The 14,760-nt window shown below is 37.7% G+C and overlaps 1 protein-coding gene across 4 annotated transcripts in view; it reads left to right on the plus strand.

Moving 5' to 3' along the window:
- LOC105259438 (axin) overlaps positions 1-14,760 on the plus strand; it is a 30,772-nt gene that overhangs the window by 8,691 nt on the left and 7,321 nt on the right. Inside the window, exon 1 of one of the 4 annotated variants that reach the window (XM_011271365.3) lies at positions 3,464-4,252. The exons of 2 other annotated variants lie outside the window; for them this stretch is intronic. The gene's annotated coding sequence lies outside the window, so the exon portion shown is untranslated. Of the gene's footprint in view, positions 1-3,463; positions 4,253-14,142; positions 14,648-14,760 lie in introns of those variants that run through there. One more of the 4 variants, XM_011271363.3, reaches the window with a different exon arrangement.

Below are 14,760 nucleotides of genomic sequence, written 5' to 3' on the forward strand. Positions count from 1 at the left end.
TTTCCATCTGTTCGACTATCTCTCTCTCTCTCTCTCTCTCTCTCTCTCCCTCTCTCTCTCTCTCTCTCTCTCTCTCTCTCTCTCTCTCTCTCTCTCTCTCTCTCTCTCTCTCTCTCTCTCTCTCTCTCTCTCTCTTTCTCTCTCGTCATCATCGTCCTCCTCGTCTCGTGAGACTTCTCCTTTCCCTTCTCGGTCGCGCCCGAGCTCCTCTGGCAAACACGCTACCAGTTTCTCACTTTTGCTCGCGAGCGCGTGCGTTCTCGAGTCTCTCTTCTTCTTTCTCTCCTCCTCGACGACTACGACGATGACGACGACCCGACACCGGTTCTCTTTCTTCCCTCTTATCCCCTTGCCCTCCGCTCTCTCTTTTTTGCGCGACGAGCAGGCGCGATTCCATTATTATCGCCGATAGTTTAATTTTCATTAATTACTGGGCACGCGGGCTTCCCGCAAGGTTAAAGCGATGTAATCCTTTTTGGTTTTGGTATCGTAAAACTTCTGAGGTGCCCGAGGGGGAGAAAGATAGCGCAAGCAAGTCGCTGAATTTTGAAAATGACACATGAGTCGACAAACACGTGTTTTAGAGCTCTTTGTATTAAAATACCGTTTCTTCTCTTTCTTAAACGGAGAGAACAAGAAAGAGTAAAATTTAAATTTATTTTTTATAAATATTTTCATTGGTATATTGTAAATAAATTGTATTAAATTTATAGAAAAAGATTTTTAATTTCTTACAAAGAAATTTTCTCTCGATTTCCTCCGAGAATTTACTTTATAAAATTCTTTCTTAACACAAGCAGAAATCAGTTATATGCATATGGAAATCGGGAAGATCGATCGAGATTTAATCTGGAACAGAAATGAAATCAACTGCACCGCGAGCTCGATTTTAAGAGAATTTCATGTAACGGGGCCGGTCGTCCTGTACCTGACAATCTCTTTAAATCGGCATTTATCTGCACCGAGATTGATAAGATTGTCGGAAGGCTGCCAGCTGCCAAGTCGCGCCGGGAAACGCTTAGTCGCATTTCAGGTGCACTTGATGCATCGATTTAAGCTTCTTGGCCGAAGGCGTCTCGGCGACTAGATGCGATATCGGTCTTCCTCTCTTGGATGAGAAACCGGTTATCCTCTTGAAAACAAAATCGCGAAAGACTATTTCCAAGAGTCCCAAAATCAAAAAAATCGTTTCAGGAAATACCGTCCTTTCTCAACAAATATGAGCGAATAAAAATATTTTATTGCCTTAAAGTCTAAAAATATTTACATACTTCTTGCGATATCGAAACCGAGCGATAAGAAGCGGAATCAAAGAGATTGACACGCATTGAATAAACCAGGGCTTAACGTTTCAACACGAAGAGAAATTCGGAACATATCGATGTAAATTTCTCTTTTTTTCTCGAGACACCTGGTATATATATCACTATCTTTCGAGATCGAGTACCTCGTACGGCTTCTTTCGTTGACGATCCTACGTCGGCCCGGTCAAACCACTGACACCTTTTAAGTCGCCGACTATCTTCCCCTTACGTTTCCTCACCTTCCTCGCTCTCTCTTGCTCCCTCACCAGCATCCTTCGGTCTTTCGGTGTATTTTCTTTGTCGTCTTCCCGACTGTCACGCAAATTTCTCGCTTCATTATCACTGGTCACGTCGCTATATTTCCGAGTTATATATTTTTTTCTTTTTTTCAAACAAAAATTTAGCGTTTCTCGATAAAGAAAAATAAGCTCGGAATTATATATCAATGCGATAATCACGCTCGAATTTTTTATGTGACTCCTTTTTTTCTTTGCATATCTAAAATAAATATCCAATTTTTCTTTCCAGACAAAAAATTTTATCTTGTTCAATACATTTGTCGACTTTACGATGATGAATAATTTAAGAGAGTAGAAAAGAATATTACTTATTTAAATGAGTTTCATTTTTTCAAATGCAATCTTATTTTTTTCATTTGTCATGTTCAATTTTTTTTTACTGATCCTTATAGATTATACATTTTTTTTCTGATCACATGTGGCCAAGATATTTTATCGCAGTTTTATCTGTCTCAGAGTGCTTGAAAAAATATATAAAAATTTATACACACATGTGTTCCTTGACTATAAAAAATAATTATATAAATATAATAAAAATTAAAAAATAAATTTTAAACATTTTTTATTAATTATTTATATATTCTATTATTAAAATATTGATAGTATCAAAATTATATATAACTATATTATATAACCATATATTTTTTTAAAAGTTAATTTTTTCAGACAAAATTTATTTTCTTGGATTTACACAGAGAAAAATGTATACTGTATTCAAATAAATATTATTTATTTTAAGTATATCATAAGTTTGTATATCCGCAAATATATCATAGATTTATTACAAACATTAAATTTAATTGAATATATTCTGAATTTTAGTAAGTGCAGTATTTTAGTCAAGAATATTAAATTAAAACAAAAATTTGGTTTTCTTACTACCAGAGTTGACGTAAAGTAAGTTTGGCTTTTATTTGATACAACTTTACAATATTCTTGAAGAGAAAAAAATTCTTCTTTTGAATACATGATAAGGAGATTTTCTAACGCTTGTAATGAGTATATTTTAAGATTATCAAGAATATATTCTTTGAAAAAAACTATTTCTTAAAAAAAGAAAAATAAACTGAGTAAGTTTTTGCTTTTCTTGGCAGCAGAATGATATTTTTCTCTGTGTATTATCTGATAGTTAAAAAAATATATTTAGCGACAATCGCGATAATAGTGACAATCGATTGATCCAATAATAGAATAAAAGAGATTATTCCTTTTGATTGAGAAGAAAAACTGATCAGTACATCGAAAAATCCGAGTTTCCGTTTAAAGATCCTCTTAAGAATTTGCCCTTGTACCTGGACCCTATCACTTTTTTGTTCCGCGTCCTCGTATACGCCGAGATCTCTTCCCTTTCTCTCTCTCGCTCTCTGTCGCTAAAAAGAGAGGAAACGAGGCGGGAGAGAAGATCAGTCCGACCGAGGGATGGTGGCGGTGAAGAAGAGATCGGAGGTGGGGGGTGCAGTACGTCGGAAGGGAAGAAAGAGAGAAGAAGCGCGTTGTGAAGCAAGGGAGGAGGGGATAGAACGTAAGGGAAAGACAAAGATGATGCTCGCTCTCTCTCCCTGGCTCCTACGGTCACTGTAGTTTCAGTCTCACCGTGTACGTTGTATAGGACGCACCGGTCTCGGACCCTTCGCTCTTGTGTTTGCCGGCACAGAATCCTCGTCTCTTCTCAACCGTGATCGTTTCATTTGTGAATAGGTCATCGTTGAAATATGCCTGGAAAAGCATGATAAATGTTTTGTATACAAGTACATTTTTTCTCACGAAAATATTTATTAATATTCTAAAAAACACACACGAATAGTGAACAATTATACGCGTGTAAACTCTTGTGTGTACAGCTGTTTAGAAGAGTCGTGAAGTTAAAGCTGAGAAAATTATCAACCGAAAAGTGTCGATCGTATAATATCGTCCTTATATTCCTGAAAATATTGAGAAGAGGTATTGAAAGGAATTAATCTCCGATTTGTCCGATAAGATTAATATAATCATGATAGTACATGGTTGTATCGCAAGATGATTTCCAACGACGAAAGGTGTCGGGACTTGAGTAAAATCAGTTTGTTGACCGGTGATCGATTGACGATGAGCAAAGGAGAAAGAACGTGCATCCCGCCACGGGAGACTTCGATGCCTCCGTCCGGAAAATCTCGGCGCGACTGATGCAGTCACCCGGTTGCGATCCTCTGTCTGTCGCCGGTTGACCGATCAACAGACGTTTCCTCCGAGTCATCGGGGGGTGGAGATATCTCTTGTGTCGCGCGCAGACAACTCTTTCGTTAGAAATTGTGACGAGGATAATTCGCGGCGATCCTGCTTGAAAGAAAGATTGGAGTTTCTGAAACATTCGAACTCGTAAACTAGTGGAGATTAAAATGAGATTCGAGTTTGCAATGCGGATTTGAGTTTGTAAAGTTTCCTTCTGTGAACTGTGATAATTCTGTAAGGAGCAGACTGTAAGGAATAACTGTGATAACGGTATAAACATATATATTATTCTTAATGTAACGCAGTGAATTTGAAAGAGAAAATAGACAAGAGTAAATTAGCTGATAATCGGATACAACTCGACGACGACGATTACGGCTACGATGATGATGTATGAACGAATCGTTTCACCAAAGTCCCATGAACCGACTTGGAGTCAAGGTATTAATTGCGGTAAATTACTGGAGGCTATTAATTACGGCGCACCAAACGAATCATTAATCGGCGATTTAATAAAGGGAGGGAAGAATCACTTCCGCTTCATGATTTCTCACGAATTCTTTATTATTATCGCGTAATATAGAATGAGATATTTAAATAATGTATATACATAAAAATCGAAAAAATCGATTCTACAAAAATGTACCATTTTTCTTTTTATTAAAAAGAAAAATAATATCGATTTATGATATATATACATACATATATATATATATATATATATATATATATATATATATACTAAAAGTTTCAGAATTTTTATTTGCGAATTTTTATGCTCTAACTGCATTTAACATAAGAATCACATTTCATATTAAAAAGTATAATTTTTATGGATTTTTATATATTTGAAATTTTGACTGATTTTTTTTATTAGAATCATTTTTTAAATTAAGATAGTTTAATTAAGATATTTAGAAGACAATCCCTCCTTATAAACTGTCTATTTTAAATTATATATAAAACACGCTTTTTATTTGTTCTCTATTTGTTAGTTAGGTTTAAATTATTTGTAATCTTTTTACTAACATTTTATTGCGATCTTTTTACTAACATTTTATTACGCCATGTCTGTTTCTCTCTTTATCAATCATATTTAAATTATTTATAATCTTTATACTGACATTTCATTTTGATTTTCCTCATGAACACTTTACATTTCACATTTAACTTTGACTTGTACTTTTTTATTTTTCTGTTTATTGTAAAAATTTTATAATACACAGTTAATTCAAATAGACTGAGCTCTTAATGCCTCATTATTATTGAACTTATATATAAAACATCTATTATAAATTATTATTTAATATATTCCTATATAATTTACCACAAATTGATGAGTCGCATTTTATAAATCTATGATTGGAGTAAAAAAGATTTTAAATAATTAATCGCATGAAGTAAGAGAGAGAAAGAAGTATTTGCACTTATTTGATTTATTTCCTAAGATTTATCCTATATAATTTATCACAAATTGATGAGTCGCGTTTTATAAATCTATGATTGGAGAAAAAAAGATTTTGAATAATTAATCGCATGTAGTAAGAGAGAGAAAAAAGTATTTGCACTTATTTGATTTATTTTTTACGCAAATATTGTTGTATATAGTCATATATATTTTAAAGTCGATTTTTTTAATTTAATTATATTTTATTTATACTAGTGTGTATGTGTATGTTTATGCGGGTGGTCTCGCGTGCGGTGTATAACTTTAAACTTTAAAGTCGGTCTTTTTATTAAAGGTAGATTTTTTACAGCGTTTACTGCCCGCAAAGATTTAACACGCTTTATTGAAAGACTATCCTCTTTTTTTCCTTAAAAAATGCCGAAAATTTCATAAAAGGAGTAGCAACATACAATCATGTCACAACTGTTACAAGATCGCCATTAAATTTTCAAGTACAATGTATTCGAGAGCTTTGTAAAACAGTGTCTCTTTCCTCTCTTTCTACGTACAATTAACCCGAAAAAAGTTCTTTTCCGGATTTCTTTAATCGCTACCTCTTCTCTCGCGTAATCGCCCTTTGACGTTCCACGAATGTTATTTACTTTGTTATACGCATTGTCCATCGATAGCTAATGGTACTCGGAAAACTCGACGATAGGTCAGGTAGTTGTTTATTAAGAGAAAAGGAGCTTTGGTTAATACCAGCACCGCCGTCTGTCCCTCCCGACCGGCCGCCACCTGGGGTGAGCGGTCCCTCAGATGTTCCTTTGAAAGATTTGCAGCTCGAGTATAGTAAGGTGACATGCGTAAAGTCATCTGGCGATAACGGTGACACGCCTTTGACCGCTTCCGCCTATGTCTTCCGCCGCGCCGTCGTGTACCCTCCCCCTCTCCCCTCCTCTCGGGTCGGTCGTATCGTGAATTATCCTGAAAAACATGTTCTCAGATCTGTATCTGATGAGAGAAAAGGAAGAAGAGGATTTTATTCGGCGGAAGACAGACAGACAGACAGAGAGAGAGAGAGAAGAGCGAGTTTGAACGCTCGCGTTCCTTGAAATGTCATCGCGCTCATCCACTTCGGTTGTTCTGAATTAATCTTTCTGCCGTCCAATGTCCAATATATAATTAATATTAACGATACGACAATATGTATGTAAATATCGCGTGCACAATTTACACGGCCACAATTAATTAGATATTAATGCGACTGGTAATCTATTATTAATTATTGTTAATTATTTTTAAAATGTTGGGCATCAGAATGATAAATTATAATGCATTCAATCAATTAAGCGACGTGTGATTAAAATGTAGAAGCTTTAAAACCGCGAAAACTTTCAAGGTCATCGTCGCATCGCGACGAATGTACAGGCGACTTTTTAAAGATTCAGATCATTGCTTTCAACAAATGAAGATTTCGAAAAAGGGAAAGAGAGAGAGAGAGTCTCTGCAAAAGGGTTAAGTGGAGGTCGCGAGGAGGAGGAAAAGGGATCAGGGGAGGAGATGTCGGACATGTCCGCGCTCTCGGGCGCGTAAAAGAGATTTTGCCGACGTTGCTCTCCGCAGACGAGAGGTCGAAGGGACTACTTTGCGGACCAGAGGAGCGGCGCGAATAAGAGAGCGAGGCGGGAAGAAAGAAAGAAAGGAAGGAGGCTCGCGGGGAGGGTGGGCGCAGAGAGAGGGTTAGCTGAAAGGGTTAGCTGAATGGAAGCCGTGTGTATGCTTTCCTCGTTTGAGAAGCCTCGGGATCGCCCAGGGCCGTAAAGGGGAGAGATCACCGCGTCGTCCCCTAACGCACGCGATAAGCCCCGTTCGTAATTTATTTAACACCCGTTAAACGGGCCGATCGGTGTCCACCGCGTCGTCTTTGCACGCCATATATGGGGTAATAGTGAGCGGGGTCGATTGGCCTCTCTCACCGATATTCGTACGGATTCGATTCGATTGCGGAAGATTCGGACATACAGGGTGACTCGAGAAGCGTCGAAACGTGTGCGTGATATCTCGAGTAAACGAGTCACTCTGCGAGGCTGGCGATTATCTCACTTTCGGTTTTATTAAACTAATAATGAATGTAAAAAAGAGATAAGCACGGTTTTGTCACCGAAACGCTTATCACGACAAATCGAATTTTCGGTGCGATGCGTGCATTGGTATCTCGGTTCGTAAAGGAAGGATGAGTTTTACCTGCCCGAGTCTGTCCTTCCTAGAAAACGTTTCAGAATGCTGTTATCTTTCGCGGGCATTTCTCTCTTTACGGAAAATTTATCTATAATCTCGACAACCTTGTACGATAAGCCACACGTTGTAGAAAATCGAATTTCTCAAGACTTTTTATCGCTCCCATTAATTCTGCTTTCCCATTATTTCTGCTTTCCACATTACCAGGTTACGATTATCAAGCGTTAACCTAACCCCTCCAGTAAATAAAAAGCAAAAGGAAGAAATTCCCAATTTTACGTCTCCGCTTTTCATCTCGCGCCGTAAAGCGCCGCTCTATAATTAGAATTTCGAATACTCCGAAGGAGGGAAAGAAGAAGACGCGCTTTCGTCGACCGCTCGTCGTCGGCGACGAACCGTGGCCGGACCCCCCCGGTTACGCGCTCGGGACACCCGGTAGAGCGCGCGGCTCGGCGCGACGAGGGAAGGGCCCCGGAGACTCTCGAACCGCGCGCGGCTCGCCGCTCGCCGAGCGAGCGAGGCGTTCCGAAAACCTGTAATTACGGACCCGGCGTACATCAAGCGGTGCCGCCGCCGCCGCCAGCCGCCGGCCGAGGCCTACGTCTTCCGTCTCTCTTTTTATATCCGTTTCTTTTCCCCGCCTTTCTCCTGCCTCGCTCTCGCGCTCCTCCATCGACTCCGTCCCCCCGTCCTCCACCTCTCGATTCCTCCCCGCCAGGCCCTTTCAGGGCCGTATTGTCGCGAGGATACCGCGAGTCGAGATAACTACTCGTCATTTGGAATCGTCAATTCCCTGCGAATGTCTCTTTATGAAGAACTATTAAAAATTACGTATATTCTAGGATTTATAAGAATAATCGAATTTGCTCTCTTATGCGACAATTATAATTTATGTGCTATTTTTCGTTGTAAAACAATCAGTCTACAGATTCCTAATTGTAGACTGATCTGTAACGATGAACAGATGTGTGTCATCGATAGAGGTTTCGTATTAATTACTATTTATTCCTCGAGAATTACACATATGTGCAAACTATATTTAATTTTTATTTTTCTGATTTTTCGCTGGCAGTTGTTTTTGACAACAAAAACCCAATATAATCATTTATAACCGTAAGCATAAACCAGAACTGCTTATTTCAATCCCTAAAGTTGAAACTCTAGGAACATGAAAGAATCATATGACATTGCTTCTCTCTTTGATCTCTTTCTCTCTCTCTCCCCCCCCCCACTCTTTTCTCTTTTCTTTTTCTTCCGAAAGCATCGGCGTACCTGCCCGACTTTTTTATGTCTCTCTGTGAGGTTATCTCGTTTTTAAAAACACGAAATTTTTATTACTATTCTGAAATGCATTCCTAAGAGTTCCAGAGTTCTTTAATAAAATTATAAATAATTCTGGCATATTAAGTAGAGAAAAAACGTTAAATTTTCAGGGTGACAACAGAACTATCGGTTACCGAAAAAAATTTTTGCCCTTATGGGACTTGGAAACTTTTCGATCCATGAAAAAAAACTCAATAACTTTTCCAGTTGTTGATTTTAGAGCTTGAAGTCTTAGTAAGTATTGTTAGAAATCTTGTGATGCTACCTAGAACTCTCGACAACTATTGGACAAATTTTCGCTCCCATGGGACTTTCGTAAGTCTCCTATTGAGAATTTTGGATAGCACCTCAAGAGTTCTAACGAAAGTTATTAACATTCGAAGCGCTTAAACTAATATTTAAGGAGATGTCGTAATTTTTTTACGTTTTGTGAAATTGGCACCTCGAAAATTTAACGTTTGTTTTTTTTTACTTAACGTGCCAGAACTATTTTTCATTTTATTAAGGAACTCTAGAACTCTTAGGGATGCATTCAGAATTGTAATAAAAAGTTCATTTTTTTAAGGAAGAGATGTTAACTTCCCAGAAGTCTCTTTCGTTCTTCTCTTTTCCCCGATGCTTTCTTTGTCATTCCGTTTCTTGTCTTCTGTTATCGGTATCCGTCATCCTTTCTAGCTTACACCTATTCCGGATAGTAGCTCAATCGCAAAACTTCCTTCCTTGCGTGATCCACGTAAATTTAACAACGCGATAGCGTGATTATGATCATGAATTGCGGCGATTCCTTGAAGATTTTTTTCATTTTATTAATACTTAAATTAATAATTTTAATTAATTCTCTTCTACTAGAGTAACTAATCTACTAGTGTACGATTATCAATTCATAGTAAAAAAAAGGAACCATTTAATAACAATTAATAACAAAACATTTTTCAATTATCTAAATATTGTATCAATAACAAATTAATTAAATATATAAATCTCTTGAAAGAGTAATGTTAGTCACGCTATTATTATCAAATTTATCTAATGCAATTAGATTATTTTATACTATTTAATTTAGTACTTTTTTGTCATCACTTTTAACATAATTTATACGACTAGATTGTGTCATTTAATATTATTACTTTACATTACATTTAGTCGACGATTACTGAAAAATATAGAAAGGAGAAACTCGCGCTCTCTTAGGAGATTCGCTCGCGTCGTTGATCGCGACGTACAAAAAGTCGGCGTGTCAGCGACTGCATAGAGAGGTGTATCGTCGGATGGCCTTTAAGATTCCTCTTCGTCCGCCGATGCGCCTTTCTTCTTGCCAGCAGCATCGTTTCGCTCGCCCTCGTCTCTCGTTTTTTCGAAAGAATCTTAATCGCTCGCCGATAAATGACCCTCGCAAGATCGCCAGCGACCGGTGTTGTTGGTCGTTCTCGCTTTTAACCCGTCTACATTTCCGCCTTTTAATCTTTACAATCGTTCCAATTGCGCGTATATGTTATTTAGAATTTTAATCACGTATCTGTTCCATCTCGAGGTCTGTTCTTCATCTCGCGGTTAAAAATCTCCGCATTTCTTTATTCTGCAATTAAATTTTGGAGTCGCTAAGACTCCCAAAATGATTCAAGATTATCTATAAGATTATCTATTTTTAAATAGATATAAGATTATCTACTTAAAAGCTGATATTTAAATTTTACTGAAAAATTTTCGAGAAAAAGTGAAAAAAAATTGTGTTAATTTTGTCCAGGAGTATATTATCGCGAAAACGGTGCTCGAGTAAAATAAATACGAGAAAGATACTCGTATTATCACTCCTCGATAACAGAAATGAGAAATGGATGTCGAGAGAATTCGTAGAGTTGGGAGAAACAGCGGGAAAAGCAAACTCGGGAGCGAGTCACACAGGATCACTCGAGTGGCTTCGGATGAGCAAATCATTTCGCGATGGTCCTCCACGAGACGGTTTCAAAGCGCATTCTCGACAATAATCCCATCATTGCATATCTCGTACGGCGAAAGAGCCCGAAGGGCGATTATCATTTTCGGCTTCCTCCCAAACTTGATGTCTTTCGCGAGTAATCGACCGACATGTCGCGCATTGCATCTTTTGGGAAACGTCACTTGAAGCAACGCGACCGATCGCGTGTCAATTAATTATCAGTAAAATATCGCGTAGAATGTAATTAATTGCATGCTGAACGTGTATCTTATTTATTAATAGCGTAGTTAGAGTTCTCTTTGCCCTTAAACAGAGTAAAATCATTAATAAACTTCTCTCTTTGCTCCAGGATCGATCAAACTAGTTGTTAAAAATGTTACTGTTATTATATACAATCTAAGTATAGGATTGTCAACAGTCCGGTTTTGACGCAGACTGTCAGGTTTTCAAGACTCTTGAATCCGGTTGACAAGTCAAATTGGACGTCATATGATTCTTAAATACATCCAAATAATAAAATGTATCTTATATTAAATAATAATAGTTTATTTTTTATTTTATTCATCCAAATTCTGTTTTTAAAATTGAAAAAAAAAATATGTAATTTTTTCTTATAAAATTTTGTATTTAATTTAGTCTTATGTTTTTTTCCGGTTTCGTCCGGTTAATTTTTGTTTTCAAAAACGAAATGTCTGATAATTTAGATTTTTGAATTTTGCAACCCAATTTAAGTAACATAGGATAAATTTTAAATATTTATCAAATTTTCTAGTTATAATATCTCGTTCGTAATAGTTTTATATTTTAATAACTAAGCAGTGTTGAATAACTTAATTGGAAACATTAATATTAGTCGATTTAATCTTTCACCCTTTTATTTATTTATTTCTTTTCTATTATACTTTACATCCCCCAAAATATATATCTGCTTTCGTCGGTAATATCGCATCAAACAGAACTTTTTATCGGCTCCGAGGATGAAAGGGGAAGGCGTATCAGCCGTTTCTCGATTTGTATGTCCCAATGGCGGTAACGACACCGCAATATTCCCGGTGGTCGACAATTATCGACCGCAGCCTTCGTTATCTGCGTCTATATTTTGACATTTCGATGCTTAAAAAAAATGATGATGTAGCGTATTTTTATCGTTACAAGTTCCTTAGATCCAATTCCCGGAATTTAAAATTAGACATCGCGAAAACCGCGATTTACATTCTCGAGTCGGCCATAAGAGAGATCCCGCGACAATGACATATCTAAACAATGGATCGCCGCTTTCGAATTCAAGAATCTCCGAGAGTCGTTCGCCGACACCGCTTATTTCGCACACGTGTCCCGATGCAAGCACGGATATCGGCGGTGACCGGAAGCCACCGCGAATTCCTCGCGCCCGGAATTGAAAGTCACGGGGGTGTGAATTTTAATATCATATCGCGGGGAAGAGAAACTCCTTTCGCGCGAATGGACGCGGGAATTCTCGCGAATTCTTCGCGACACATGCGGCTTTAACACGCCTCGACGGATCGTAATATCTCGTCGAACCCTGTCAGGGGGACAGGGTGGGAGGGGGTGCCTTCGCGGTATGTTTCGTCTTTTGGTATTCTCGGGCGAGATCCCGCCGACAATGACGTCGTCGACCACGCGAAACGGACGTGATTTCACGCCGGACCGAGCCGCGATTTTATACCTCTAGCCATTTTACTGTAAAATTGACAGGCGAAGCGAATATATTTCAAATTTTATATTTTATTGTGTAAAGTGTTATTGAAAAGCGCAATTAATATTTTATATAAAACATGAAGTGCTATTAATATTTTATATAAATCAAGAATCGTACACGAGATATTACGTAAAATTTTCGAAATATATATAAAGTTTCTCTCTATGTCATAGGTCCTTTAATTCTTATACAAAAAGCCTAGACTTTTTATAAAATGCCTACTTGCTAATATTCGACGCTTTATAAAAGAACTAATTTAAAAAAAAAGCCTGCAATATTTTTATATATAAAATTGATATATCTCTATATTTTAGTATAATATATCTGTATTATTTTTTTAGATACAAAAAGCGATTTATTTATATACCTCTTATATTTGTCAAAATGAATAAAAAATTGCATAAGGATAAAATTACCCAATTAAGAAAATGTGTAAAAATTTGAAATTTCCGATTCATTATTGCTTTCATATGCTTATATTGATATCATGGCGAGTAAAATAATTATAAAAATTGTACCAAAAGAGTAGCTTTCGCAATTACTTATATGACACCCTTATCGAAGCGAGATCTCCTTCGCGGTTAATCCTCGACTTCAAAGAGAACGCAAAGCGATGAATTGCGAGAAAAACTTGCCCGGATAAGGATATCACGCGTGCGAGAGTCGCCGAGCCGGAAAAGGTTAATATATTCTCTGGAAGCGCGTGAGGGTTAAGGTCATTAAATGGGACGGCGATGATGGTCATGGTTGTTGGCGGAATATAAGATCACAGATAACATCGTCCGTAATTCGTTAGCGCGATGCGAACATAATAATTTTAATTTGCACCTTAGGCGCGTCTTCCCCTCCCCCGCGCGCGCTCTTCCCCCTTTCTCGTTTTATTTACTTAATGACATTCATCCCTATGTAATTATTCGACGGCGCGCTAACATATAATTAAAAGTCGCGAAAGTGAACACGCGCGAGGAACTATTAAAAGGACGTTGACGTGTCTCCCGAAAACAGAGAGAAGGGACGAAATTTATTAAATTTATTAAATTTCATAATTTTATAATCTCTCCAGTTAGCGATTCTCCCTATGAGTCTAAAGAAGGATATCGAGTTTTTTCTCAATAAAGATTGGGAAGGGATTGATGAAAAAGTGACGTTGATTAAAGAAATTATTATAATTTATTTTAATTATAATTGTCTTTAAGAAATTTAGGATGCGAATAGAATACTTCATTCGTATATTTATCTATTATCTTTTTCTTCTCCTAATTATTTAGTAAAACAAAATTGATGGTTCAATTTAATCATACAAATAAAATTCAATGGCATAATAAATAATATCGCGTAGTTATAATTAATATCGCGTAGTTATAATTAATAGTAGATTTCAATGTTTTATTAATATAAATAAAAAAGCTTTACAAAAAAGTTTCCAGGTAATATAAACGAAGTAATTCGGTTTGACATCGAAACGACACGCGTTTGCTTGGGTTTTGACAGTTCGAACGGCACGTGTTAATAATTAATTTTTGATACGCGATTTAATTCGCATTTACCTTACATACATAAGTGACACGTGAGCGGCTTTTCTGAATCTTCCCGCGAGATTTGCACGCAATCGGCAAGATAGATTTTTCCGTTTGCAACTTTGAATTTATATGCGGTGCCATCGATCGCGCGACAGATGGCGACACCGCGATTTGATAAAAGTTTGGTGCGGGGGGTGGGGGGGAAGAGGAGGAAGATGGATTGGATTGAGTTTCGAAGTCGATATATATTGTATGTACGCGTACGTAAACGCGATTGGAAAAATCTCCACGATTGATAACGTTATCGACATCGTCGAGATCATCAGCTTCGTTCCCTTTCCTGATAAGGGGAGAGAAAATAGAGAGAGATGACGTTTGTCTGTGCGAAAAAAGCGGCGTTTAAGGACATCAGCAGAGCAACAACGCGGCCGGCAAGGACGATCGTGTCGCGGGACGTGTTGCTTCGCCATCGCGAGGAGATTCGCGGACCGAGTCGAGGGAGATCCGTCCGTCCGAGAATGAACGCGGAGATATTTTCAGACAATGAGAAGAGAATGCCCGCGGGAGAATTGATACGTTCGGGAAAGCCTCTTACGTTAATACCTCGCGGCCGCCGTTGCTGACAAACGTTTTTCTCCCCCTTTTTGTCGAGCGGGAGGGGGGGGGGATATCGCTGGTTTGGCCGGTCTAGCTTTTCAACTTGTAAGAGGTACGGTTATACAATCGAACCGAAGAATTTTGTCGATTTTATTATCATTTGCCAGTGTTTGGGAGAATATCCTATCCGCGATTTTCTGAAGAAATTTTCAAACATTTGCTATC

Source organism: Camponotus floridanus, unplaced genomic scaffold (assembly GCF_003227725.1).
Source record: "Camponotus floridanus strain SB8 unplaced genomic scaffold, Cflo_v7.5 scaffold2, whole genome shotgun sequence".
NCBI classification, from domain to species: Eukaryota; Metazoa; Arthropoda; class Insecta; order Hymenoptera; family Formicidae; genus Camponotus; species Camponotus floridanus.